The 9842-nt window shown below is 41.3% G+C and overlaps 1 pseudogene; it reads left to right on the top strand.

The window, feature by feature from the left end:
- The first annotated feature begins 210 nt into the window (after positions 1 to 210).
- Positions 211 to 3130, top strand: LOC113506150 (annotated as a pseudogene).
- The last annotated feature ends 6712 nt before the right edge of the window (positions 3131 to 9842 follow it).

Here is a 9842-nt window from a genome sequence, read left to right on the forward strand (position 1 = left end):
GCAACGCCATCTATTGGCAGGAACGTAATATTACATCCAAAGTAAAAACAGACTGCTTCCAACTTCATCTTCATTATTTTGTAACTTATTGTTTTTCATTAATAGGTATGTTTTAGTGAATATATTTTTACCCCTATTAACTGAATAAAAAATATGTTTTTTCTCTTTAACAAGAAATGTGACAAACCTTTTTTTTAATACTGGCAACAAATTCCGTGTTATTGATTGTTGTCTGATCCGATTGTTATTGTAAAATGGAAGTAGTCTCTACCAGCTTTCACAGTAAAAATTGAAATATTGGATAAAAACAACAATCAAAATTTAGTCATTTGATGGTTTCTGTGCACTAAACTAATACAAAATGGAAGTTCATTTAATTGTGCTGATTCTCGCTGCTTTTTCCGCGACTTATGTCTCTGTAAGTACACCTATTTTGATAATAATTTTAAACATAATCATATTCCAGACTCATAATTCCAAATATAAAATACCTTTGACAATAAAACGCCTCATGATACGTTAATCGATGCAGTTTGGATTTACTACAAAATCAATTGTGTAATCTCTTTCTGTCATGTATATGAATAAAATTAGGTACTACTTTCCTATTAAGTCCTGATAAGAATTAAAACTTGGTTTGAACAGTTTTTATTAACTACATATCCTTCATACTAAAATAGTATATTCAATGTTGTAATTACATGTTACAATAGTTCAAAATGTGACAAAAATCCCATATTTAACATACATGTGAACTTCTCAAATCTACTACAAAAGTAAAATAGAGTGAAGAAGTAACAATATTTTTTTTTACCATTGGTTCAGGGTCATTCATATGAGGACAACCGCTGTAAGTGTGTGTGCCCGAGTCCGGCGGCGGTGCTCAACAACACAGCGGGTGCAGACCGAAGCCCTTTCATGAAGTCTGCCAATGTCCCACCAAATAAATGGTAATAAAGTCACACTAGAGTATTGCGTGCAATTTGTTCTATAAAGTTATTTATATCTCCCCTCCTGTGCAACTGTTACTATACAAATTGTTTCCTGTGCGTTCATGCTACATAATGTTTTACATTCTGTGTACTAGTCTTGTTACTCGAATTGAAAAACGCTAGTTACATCAGCCGGTGTTTCATCCTTTAGGGACAGCGTCTGTTGGTATGTTAATACCTATTAAATATCTATGCATCTTTGTATTAAGTTTTTGGCAATGTGGCAATATTCAACCATAGCATTGTGATAAATGCCCAGCGATTTAAGCTATGTAAGTTTAGTATGTATATATATGTGTATGTTAAATGTATTTTACTTGGCTGTGCCCAAAATGTTACGAACTTCAAGTTTATACAATCAACAAGCCCTTGTTTGACTCTTCGCACTAAATTGTTAAATCATTTTTTTCAGCAATTGCGAGAATGTGATCCTTCCTCGGGTGCAGACCAGATCAAGGGTCGGGAGCAAGAGTTCTGCCCCCGCTGTGAGTGCAAGTATGAAAACAGAAATACTACTATCATCAAGGTAAGTTGCCAACAGCCCTAGTATCAGCTAGTGCAGGTACGGTCTCCTTTTAAGTTTTATTTTATCTACGGGAGAAATTAAACAAACTGTTAATCAACAAGTGCTTGTCAGTTGGTTGTTATTAATTTCTTGTGGTAGTGGTAGTGATCATCGTGATCTGGGTGATCATGCTGCTGGTGGTGTACATGGGATTCCTGATCTGCCTGGACCCGCTCATCAACAAGCGCGCCAAGGCCTCCTACCAGGAGCACACCAATGAAGAAGTAAGTATCTCCTGTTTTATCCTAACCACTACTGCTCTGGTACTAACCTCCTATTACAACAGACCAATAACATCTGTTTAAGGAATCTTAGACTACGACTGAATATTGATAGACTGCTGCAAAGTTTGAAACGGAATTGTTTTGTCAACTACGTGTGAGCGATCGTCTAAAAACTGTTTCGACGTGCTCAAGATGTGGCGGAGAAGTAGTCGTGAGCTGCCGCCAGCTGGATCGGTACCTTCTATAATGAGTGTTTCTCTTATAAGTCCTTAACGGAGGTCGCCATCTTAGTTCTTTTGATTTTCCTTTAAAATGTAAGAGGGGGCCTTGGCCCCGCTATGAGACAACGGAAGCACAAGTCTGTTGAAGGTAGTAGTACGTGGAAACCCTTTTCACTCTCTGTCCTCACTCCGCGAACGAAAGTAAATACTGAACCGAACTAATTGCTTCTTATATATTTATTCAGTAGAGAAGCTGCGGGAGTTGCGAAATAGTGATGGTTGCTGAAACGATTATCTCGCGAGTCTGTGATTGAAAATATTTTACGGAGCTTCTGTCCTTTTCTAAATTCTGTTAGTTAGTAGTTTTGCGAGCTGTCATTATTTCGCGCCTTCCCACGGCTATGAGCATAGCTATGGATGTTGTCGCACGCAGTGTTTCCCACCTGGTGTGGCCTCTGGGCGTGGGCTAACCGCGGTGTTGTCGCAGGACGAGGGCAGCTTGGCGGGCCGTCGCAGCAGGCTGGGCGCGCGCGGCAACGTGCTCAACCGCGTCACACACCAGCAGGACAAGTGGAAGCGGCAGGTGCGCGAGCAGCGCCGCAACATCTACGACCGCCACACCATGCTCAACTAGGAGCGCGACAGACACACTCACACGTATCTATTCCATCGTATAACGTAGTTAGCTAGGGAACTAAACGTTTTTACCATTTGAGGATTTTATTATAATTATATTACATGTAAGTAAAGAATTTATAAAAAAATTATGAATTTTGACTAATTATTCAATATTTGAATCTTAGGAAAGCCAATACATGTTAGTAATTTAAAGAAATCACACTGAATTTGCAATACTTCACACAAACCCTAAACGCTTAACCTTTGTATCTTCTACAACGAATAATTTAATGTTTACTAGAAAATTACTATGTAAGCACATGTACATCTAACTAGAGATAGTATCTTATACAGTTTCGAAGCAATAATAACAGTAGTCATTAATCCTCCTTATAGTATAATTACTTACCAATTTTATGATAGTACCTGACAGTTGTCAATAACTTAATAAGTATTAGAAATTTTAAACATGTTTCTCTACATATATAATTACAAGTATTACACATCTGACATGTAGTTTCAATAGTTGCTGTGTCAAATGAAGTAAAAAATATTACATTCAAGACCAACTGTATCCCATTGCACAATTTTTTAAATCTTAAAATGAAGGTAATTTTATAATAAAAAAACTGTTATCTTAAAACATTTATAGCAAACAAAAAGGTAATGTTCATCCACACCACTAACCACCACAAACCACCATTGTAACTGTTTAACATGAATTTTTATAATAGCCTTTAATAATTTAACATCATTATAACAATTTATTGCTTACTACAAAAACACTTACAGCTTGTAATTTTATATTGCAGAAGTAGGAACTGATTACTTTCAGTCATTTAACTCATCATAGTAGCTATTCTGAGTTATTATTCTAAGTGTTATTTTTTTTAAATATTTATCGAACGAACGAAAGAATTTGGAGTAGTGAACATTTATGTATGAAGTGTTATATAATAAGATATGAGAATAATATTAAAATGTTACTAATCATTAGTCATATTTACTTTAAATATATACCTATTTGTTATATTCTCGCACTATTCATGTTATTACGCAATAGTTATAGATTTTATCACACTCTCGGAATTACTGAATATGTATTTCTAATATATTTTTTTATAATCATAATATTTATCAATGCATAATTAAATTATTCCAAATTAGCCAACATGTTTGTTTTATTTTGTTCAACCCAATGCAATGAATAAGTTCATTCTGAAAATAAGATAAATATAATACCTCTTTTCAAGTCCAGACAATATAGTTGTGACATGCCAAGGACGCCCCTAAAAGTAAGGACAAGTGACGTAATCCCTACTAATATTATAAATGCGAAAGTAACTCTGTCTGTCTATCTGTCACTTCACACCACTGAACTGATTTTAATGAAATTTGGTACAGGGATAGAGTTGACATTGAGAAAGAACATAGGATAGTTTTTATCCCGGATTTTTTAAGACTTCTCTTGGAAACGCGATATAACCGACCTCGACGCGGGCGAAAAGCTGGTAAATAAATAAATGAATATACTGAATATCAATAGTGTCGAGTTACCACCTTTCTATTCAACTATAATAGGTATAATGGTTACCATATTCTTAGGATATGGTCTGCTGAATGATGATCATGTTAGTAGAATGTATGTTCTTGAAACAATAACATACCCACCATGTTTGGACCTTACAGATGTGGCATAAAAAACTTTTCGCAAGTAAGCATTATATGCCAGTATACCTTTAAGAGTTTTTTTCTTGGTTTATGAGACGGATGTAGTCAATAGACTAAGGTCAGCAGTTTGTGATGTTGTCACAGCTAAACTCCGGATCTACTGAATAACAAAAGCTGCCACATTATTTTGAATATCATTGGCTGTGTATTATTCTAAAATACAAGCCAGCAAATAATCAAAATCCATGAGTTCTCATATGAATCAACTGTAACCTTTCAATTTATTTTTGTTGTTTATAACTGCGCGATTTGAAAAAAAAAAAACACCAAACAGTTCGGAAATATCGACAACGACTTTACTGGCAACATCGGATTTAATAATCTCACAACCACCAAGCAACCAACGTTAGTTTCTAGTGTCAAGGTTTCAACTTGACAGATGACCAGATGACACATAATATATGTCAAAGTGACAGTGACATTGACAGTAAAATACTTTTATAGTTTTGCACTACATGGCACTGTATTTATTTTTTATTCCTAATATAAGTTGATTGTTGTCCCGGTTTGTGTTTGTTGATTAACACATGTGGAGTTTCTTCTCATAAGCTTTTGGGCAGTAGAAGTTCGTTTTTCCGATTGTTTTTTGGTTGCATTTTATTTATCTGGTGTGTGTCCTTTGTGTTTTGTGTTTGTGAGCGTCAAATTTTCCGGTAAGTACACAGTGCTACCTTGTTTTATGCGGCAGCCGCCGCGCGATCATGGACGCTGACGACCGGCCTCCGGGCCGTCCGCCAGACCCCAATGATCCCCCAGTGCATGGATCCAACCCCCAAACCGACCCCAATCCGCAATCAAAAGATTTATTTGAATACACTCCGGTGGTAACAGCTCCTTTGCGTCTTTCGAAGCTATGGAGACTCAAACTTCCCTACCGAAGCGCAAACGACCCAATTGAGGACAAGGAAAAGGACGTGTGTAACGATGACACAATAACACCTTCATCAAAACGGGACAGAATTTCCGCTCCGTCCTTAATAGCTAGGTCCAAATACACTGACACTGACGTTGCCCCGTTTATTGTATTTGTTTTCGTACGCAGACGTGGACCCTAAGGCGGGTTCGACCATGCATCCAGTGAGATTTGGTCAGTTACTGTTGAGGAATAAGGTCAAAAACATCACAGAGGATGGAATTAAAAAGATTGGTAGAAACCGTATCTCGGTAGAGTTTAAAGCCCCCAGGGACGCCAATGTTTCATGGAAAGCTCTTTCTTAAAAGAAAAAGGCTACTCAACATTTAATCCCTACCTTTAATATCACGCGTTATGGGTGTTGTAAAGGGTGTTCCAGCAGACTGGTCTGACTTGGAATGCTCCGATAATTTAAGATCCCCTTCAGGCTGTGGGTCAGATTTTAAAAATTAGGCGATTGAATAGAAAAGTTACAAATGATGGTAAATCGGAATGGCTGCCCACTTCTTCAGTGGTCTTAACGTTTGACGGTAGGGTTCTTCCTGAACGTGTTTTTTGCTGTCATAACTCCCTTCTGGTAGAGCTATACAATTATCCCACCATTCAATGCTTTGGATGTTGTAGGTTTGGGCACACCAAGACCCAATGTAGGTCTAAGCCACGGTGCTTCCGCTGTGGTGGAGATCACTTTGGGGAGGGGTGTACGTCAGAGGAGCCAATTTGCTTATTTTGCGAAGGGCCCCATCTGGCCACCAGCCGGCAGTGTCCAGAGTACCATAGGCAGAGGAACATTAAAACCTGCATGTCTGAAAAGAATCTGTCCTACTCTGAGGCAGCAAAGTTATTCCCCCCAGTCCGTAAGTCCTTTGCTGATGTTGTGGCATCAGCGCCCTCTGCTCCACACACCCTCATCCCATCCCAAGTAGCTCGTCCTTCCCACTCTCGCCAACCTACCTCCACATCATACAGGAAGACTGTATTCCTTCCGCCAAAATCCCATGCCCCTCTTTCCCCAGGTTACGATCGACAGGCTCATCAAAACATCCTGAACAGTTTTACCATTCCCCAACCCGCGAACGGATGTGGGCTCCCTACCAACCCTACATCTACCGAAAATGTTTCGGCTATTGAGCAGATAGTGATGTTGCTCACAACTATTCTTTCTTCCTATCCCTTACCAGACCACGTTGCCAAAAACATTGTTAACCTACTATCCCCCCGTCACATTCCATCTCCTCCAGTGGAACGCCAGGAGTGTCCTCCCGAAAAAACATGAGGTCACTCACCTAATCAACTTGCACCAACCAGCAATCTTTGCAATTGCAGAGACGTGGCTAACCCCACGCCTCCATTTTAATATCCCCAGGTATAGCGTGCTCCGGGATGACCGTCCTGACGGTTATGGCGGAGCCGCTATACTTGTAAATAATTCCCTCTCCTTCTCCCCTCTTCCACTTCCCCCCCATGGCGATGAAGTTAGTGTTGTAGGTGTAAACCTACTCGGCATTAATTTTATTTCTATATATATCCCCTCCCCAAATCCCGTATGCTTCCAATATATAAAAAATATCTGTGCTGTCCAAACCCCAACCATAATTCTGGGTGATTTTAACTGTCACCACCTCCTATGGGGATCCGACTACTGTGATGGCCCGGGGTTGGACCTTGTTGATTTAATCGACGAGGTCGGGCTCTGTGTCGTCAACGGCGGTTTGGAAACCCGTCTCCCCAGACCCGGCCAAAGTAGAAGTTGTGTGGACCTCACTGTCTGCTCGACCAGTCTGACGGGCCAATTGGATTGGCAACGCCTTAACCACACCCATGGTAGTGATCACTATCCCATCCGCACCACCCTTATTAATAGATCACTACCCAGTAGAGACAATCCTCCCCTCCTAAAATACAAGCTTCCGGGCGCCAACTGGGACTTGTATTCCCAATACCTTGATTCCCTAGTCCTCTCTATGCCGGAAGTTTCTCCAGACAATCTCGATACCTGCATAGAGCGATTTTCTGGTGCTGTCTCGTTGGCCGCTGAACATAGTATCCCGCTTAAGAACTCGGCTTCCGGGAAGCTTTCATCCCCGCCTTGGTGGGACCGCGAGTGTTCTGCCATGGTCAAAGCCCGGAGGGAAGCCGAGTCCAGATACGTCGGGTCTATGTCAGTGACCAACCTGATGGAGTATAATCGGATCCTTGCTAGATCCAGGCGTCTCTTCAAAAGGAAGAAATATGAGGGTTGGAAAAATTTCTGTGCTTCCTTGTCTCCTTCATCCCCAGCCTCAGTCATTTGGAAAAAGTTTAAGGGATACAGCCGAGGCTGTTCATCCCAAAGTCCTTCTTCAATTCCACTTGACCTTGCGAACTCCTTCCTCTGTAAACTAGCCCCTCCTTATGTTCCTCTTAATGAGGAATGTCCTTCTCCCCTTGTTTCATCCCCCTCCTCCAACGACCCCTTGGACCTGCCATTTTCTCTACGTGAGTTGGAGTCAGTGCTCAACCACGTCCATGACTCGGCCCCTGGGATTGATGGCTTCCCCTATTCCTTTTACAAGAGGTCTGGAGATCGTTGTCGCCAGTACCTCCTATCCCTAATAAACTCCTGCTTCACTCTGTCCCATATCCCAGAAAGCTGGAAAACCCAGCTTATCATCCCGATCCTGAAGCCAGGAAAAACTCCCGACAGCGTTAGTCATTACCGTCCGATTGCTCTCTCACCCGTCATTGGCAAAATCTTGGAGCACCTCATCAAAAATCGGCTAGAGTGGTTTGTGGAGAGCCGCAATCTTCTAGCCGAGTCTCAATTTGGATTCCGAAAGGCAGTCAGCACCATGGATAACATTGGCGTTCTTGTCACGGATACGCGGATCGCATTTTCCAAAAACGAGTCCGTTTTGGCGGTCTTCCTTGACATTTCAGCTGCATATGACAATGTTCTTCTTTCCGTGCTCAGTAGTAAATTACGACAGCTGAGTATCCCGGCTAAGATGCGACAATGCATTTGTAACTTGTTCTTGGAACGTTATGTCAAGCTCCACATTCCCGGTGTAGATTCAGAATCTAGAACCCTTTGGAGAGGTCTCCCTCAAGGTTCGGTCCTTAGTCCTCTTCTATACAATATTTATACTTCTGACCTCCATAGATCCCTCAATAGTGACTGCCGAATCCTGCAGTATGCGGACGACCTTTGTCTTTATCTACCGAAAGCGTCGATAGAACAGGCTTCGGTGTCCATGCAGGTATCTCTCGACTCCTTAAACCACTGGCTTATTTCTCACGGTCTCACTTTGTCTGCCTCTAAAAGCTCAGTGGTTATCTTTACTCGGAAAAGAGTTATCCCGGATGTTCACCTTGAAATTGAAGGCTCCCCTATTAACTTAGAGGATCGCGTGAAATTCCTGGGTGTCATCCTGGATTCTAAATTATCTGGTGCCTCCCATGTTGGCTATGTCGTTAACAAATGTGAGAAGAAGCTTAATTTGTTGCGTGCTCTTGCAGGCGTTTGGTGGGGCGCTCATCCGTTCACATTAAAACTCATTTACAATGCCACAATAAGGAGCCTGTTGGACTATGCTAGTTTTTGGCTGGAACCGTGCAGCAAAGTTGCACTGGCCAAGCTAGACATCGTCCAGTCCAAGGCCCTCCGCATTGTATTGGGTTGTATGAGGTCTACACCGATTAACGCGTTGCAGGTTGAGAGTGGCGACCCTCCTCTTCTCCTACGCAGGCAATACCTTGCTGACAAATTTGTTTACAAGATATTCTTTAATTCCAACCACAAGATATTGCCGCGACTGTCCATTTTGGATAATTTGTTTAGACAGTGCCCATATTGGAGGCATAAAGTCCCCCCATTAGTCTTAAACTCCTTTCGGAAAATTCGTATGGTTGGAGAGTGTGCCCCAATTCGCCAGTGTAGTAAATTACCTGTTTTTGCCTCCCCATACAACGTCATACATTTTGTCCCGAATTTCATCCCCTACATTGGTCTCAGTAAAAAACCATCCAAGCGAACGTTTGCTTCTCCCAGTTCGCTAATAATAAGTGGCCGGAACATTTTTGGTTCTTTACAGACGCTGCAAAATTTAGCCCAGATGGCAAAACCGGTGTTGCCGTCTATATTTCAAAGTATCAAACATTTCTCCAATTCCAATGCCCTCCAGAGACGTCTGTGTTCACTGGAGAGTGTATTGGCATCCTAGAGGCATGCTCATATATCTCTTCCCACAGTAATATCACAAAGGCAGTTATTTTCTCTGACTCCAGAAGTGCCCTGGAAGCTATTACCAAAAATTCTTTAAAGGATAAACTTCGTAGTCCAGTCATCATTCAAATTAAAATTATTTTGCATCTTCTCTCCAGTAAGGATATAGAGGTGATACTTGTATGGATACCAGGCCACATGGGCATCGCAGGAAATGAGTGTGCGGATACAGCTGCTAAAGCAGCTGTCTCCAGCAGCTTAGCCGACAAGTCGCATTATCGAGTCGAAACCTATGACTTGATCCATAAGGCCAAAGTAGACCTCTTCAAAACTGGCAGTCTTACTGGGCCGAGTCCAGTAAGACCAAGGGTGGA

Source organism: Trichoplusia ni, assembly GCF_003590095.1.
Source record: "Trichoplusia ni isolate ovarian cell line Hi5 chromosome 1 unlocalized genomic scaffold, tn1 tig00004149_group0, whole genome shotgun sequence".
Taxonomy (NCBI): Eukaryota; Metazoa; Arthropoda; class Insecta; order Lepidoptera; family Noctuidae; genus Trichoplusia; species Trichoplusia ni.